Below are 3,967 nucleotides of genomic sequence, written 5' to 3'. Positions count from 1 at the left end.
CTTCATTCGGGTTTCAGTAATTCCTCGCTGTTACATTGCCCTTGATTGAGCCCCACTAGGTGGCCTACACTCTCATCTTCATTGATTTTAGTTGGTGATTTGGGACATACTATCAGGAAAGACCAATTGCTAAGAAGGGGTATCATGTTGGCTAGAGTACAGGGTCAACAAAAGTGAGGCAAATCCTTATTGAGATAGATTATATAATACCATCAACAATAGTCTAAAACAGGCATCCTCAAACTATAGCCCGTGGGCCAAATGCAGCCTGCCAAGGACATTTATCTAGCCCGCTGGGTGTTTTTGCTCCGTTTGTTTTTTTACTTCAAAATAAGATATGTGCAGTATGCATACGAATTTGTTCATAGTTTTTTTAAAACTATAGTCCAGTCCTCCAACAGGTCTGAGGGACAGTGAACTGGCCCCCTGTTTAAAAAGTTTGAGGACCCCTAGTATAAAATATATCAAATCATGAATATGAAATAAGAATTAAAATATTTTGTTTGGTTAGGCATAAGGTCATCATGAGTCAGAATCTTTTCAATGGCAACCAACTAAGCATTGATCAAATGACCTATACCAGATTGTTCATGACATCACTATTCAGAATAGCAAAGAACCTGAAATAATTCCAACGAGCATATTTATATGATAGAACAATATATTACAAAATAAATGAACGGCAATGCCAAACTTAAGAAGTAACACACAAAGATCTATACTTTATATAAAGTTTAAAAAAATCACAATATACTTTTGTTGTTAGAAGTCAGAAGTGTTGCTATAATTTAATGTATACTGACTGAGGAAGGGTATGAGTTTGGCTTCTGGGTGTGTGTAACATCCAATGTGATGTTTTTAGACAGTACTTAACTTAAAGTGGTATTTAGATGGTACTTCCTTGTTGGTTGCTTTACTGCTGTATTTCATCAGAGGGGCCTCAGAACTTGTTTGTTGTCGTTGTTTGGTGTGATCAAGTATACCCCAACCCATAGCTCCCCATGCACAGCACTGCAAATTTGGGTGGAATTCTCACAAGTGTTCTGTTTGCGCTCACTGATGCAGCCACTGTCTCAATTCATCATGTCAAAGGTCTTCTTCTTTTTCTCTGCCCCTCAGAAGAGGATGTGGAACAAAGAATATTTTTCCCTACATGAATTTGTATAAACTTATCCACATCAAACACAGAAGAACCTTGCTGGTGTGGTGTGTTTAGCTTTCACCTGGTAACCAAAATGTTGGTGTTTATTTGTTTATTAAAAAATAATTTTATTGGGGGCTCTTGCAGCACTTATAGCATTTTTTTTCTAAACATTTACTCTCTATTTGAGCCCATGGTATCAGCTCCTCTCTTTTCCCTCCCTCCCCACTTCCACCCTCATTACCCCTTAATAAATTATAAATTATTATTATTTTATCTCTTACACCAACCAATCTCCCTTTCCCCATGGTTTCTACTGTTCATCCCCCTTGTCGGGAGTGGGGTTGTTATGTGTCCATCATTGTGATCAGTTCCCCCTTCCTCCCCTCCTCTACCCACCTTCCCTTTACCCTCCTGGTATCGCTGCTCCCATTCCTGTTCCTGGATTCCATGTGTCATGAGATTTTATCTCTTATCTATACCTGTGTACATGCTCTGGTCTCATCCAAAGTAAGAGACAGGCCTCGGTCATGATAGTGGGGGGAGAGGAAGCCTCAAGGAACCAGAGGAATATTCTGTGTTTTATCAGTGCTTTACTGCACCCTCGTTGAGTCATCCCTTTCCTGTGACCCTTCTGTGGGGGATGTCCCATTGTCTACAGATGAGTTTTGGGTCTCTGCTTGGACCCCCTTCATTCTCATCCCTACATCCCTGGAAAGAATCCCACCTGATCATGATGGGTGATATGTTCTATATACTATTGTATTCTATTGGCCAATATTTTGTTAAGGATTTTTGCATCTATGCTGATTAGAGATATACTCTGTAGATCTCTATTCCTGTGGGATCCTTGCCCTGGATGGGTATCAAAATGACACTTGCTTGGTAGAATGAGTTTGGAAGTTTTCCATATCTTTCCACACTCTGGAATAATTTGTGAAGGATTGGTGTCAGCTCTTCCCCGAATGCATGATAGAATTCTCCTGTGAATCCTTCTGGTCCAGGAGCATTTTTCATTGGTAGTTTCTTGATAGCCGTATCTATTTCTTCTTTCAATATGGGTCTGCTGAGTACCGACTTTCATAGTACTTTGTGATTATCCTCTTAATCTCATTGGTTTCCATTGTGATTTCCTGTTTCATCCCTCATCCTGACTATTGATGTTTACTCCTTTCTGTTATCTGTCAATTCTGCTGATCCTTTGAAAGAAACAGCCTTTCCTTACTGCATTGATTTTTTGCATTATTCTCTTGTCTTCCCACTCATTTAACTCTGCCCTGATTTTTATTACTTCTTTTCTTTTGCTATTGGAGAAGTTGCTCTGTTGACACTGTTCTAGTTGCTGGAGGTTTTGAGATAGTGTATCAGTCATTAGTCTTTCTTCCTTTTCCATACATGAATTTATTGCTATCAAACTTCCTCTGATAGCTGCTTTTGCTGTATTTCATAGGTTTTGATATGTTGTATTCTCATTCTCATTAATTTCTAGAAGTATCCTAATTTCTTCTCTACTCTGGACCAGGCCCCATTTTTGTCACAGAAGATCATTGCTCATTTTCCAATTGTTTGCCTTTATTTTTCTAGTCAACCTTTCATTGATCTCCACCTTTATGGCATAGTGATCCAAGAGGGACCTGTGAGTAAACTCTATGTGTTTGAATTTACTGAGGCGCGATTTGTGTCCCAGCAGGTGGTCTATTTTCAAAAATGAGCCAGGTGCACTAAAAAAGAATGTGAATATTTTTGCATTTGAATGGAAAGTTCTATAAATGTCAATCGGGTGCAGCTGCTTAATTGTAATGTTTAGCTTTATAGCCTCCTTGCTGACTTTCTTTCCCAGTGAGCTTTCTCTCATAGCGGTGTATTAGTCACCTATTATGACAGTTGAATCTGTAATTTCTTTTCTAAGCTTTTAAATAATTTGATTGACAAGTTTTGCTTTTTTAAAATTTTCTGTTTGGCTGGTATATTTTCTGCCAGCCTTTTATTCTTAGTGTATTTTTGTCTTCGAGTTTAAAATATCTCTTGCAGGCAACAAATCAATGGATTATATTTTCTGAGCCAGTCTGCTAGCCTTTGTCTTTTAATGCATTAATTGAAGCCATTCAGAGTTATTATCAAGATCTGTGGATTCATTGCTGTAATCTTGTACTTTTTGTGTTGGGTGTTTTCCTAATCTCCCTTCATATCAGTGTGCTGTGTTTGTGTGTGGGGCTTCATTCTTGCCTTCTTTTCCCTCTGAGGGCATATTATCTTGGTAATTGTTATCAGCATATTGGCTTCTTAGTGGAGTTGGGCTATATGGTGGTCTCCTGCTCGTGTTTAGTGGATCTTGGTCTTCTGACAATAGTGAGTCATAGAGGATTTTTCCATAGGGTTGGGTGTCTTACGACGTATTCTTTACATTTTTCCTTATTATGGAAGACTCTTACCTCACCATCTATCTTAATAGATAGTTTGGCAGTGTAGAGGGTTCTCAGGCAGGCGCTATTTCCTTTTGGCTTTCAGAAGATGTTATTCCACTCTCTCATCTTCATGATTTCTGCTGAGAGGTCTGAGCATATTCTTACCTGAGCACATTGTATGTGATGCCTTTTGTTCTCTTGCTGCTCTTATAATTTTCTCTTTTTCCTCGAAGTTGGATAATTTAACTATTATGTGCCTTGGTAATTCTTCTTGGGGTTTAGTCTAAATGGTGTCTTCTCTGCTACCTGTATGAGTATCTGATTCTCATTCATTAAGGTGGGGAAGTTTGCTTCCAGAAATTCCCTCACTAATTTAGCTGTTAACTTCTTCATTGTGTCTTGTTCTGGTAGACCAACTATT

Source organism: Echinops telfairi, unplaced genomic scaffold, assembly GCF_000313985.2.
Source record: "Echinops telfairi isolate 266 unplaced genomic scaffold, ASM31398v2 ScPeMD7_18;HRSCAF=68, whole genome shotgun sequence".
NCBI classification, from domain to species: Eukaryota; Metazoa; Chordata; class Mammalia; order Afrosoricida; family Tenrecidae; genus Echinops; species Echinops telfairi.
The sequence above is the reverse complement of the archived record's forward strand: the minus strand, read 5'-3'. Positions refer to the sequence as shown.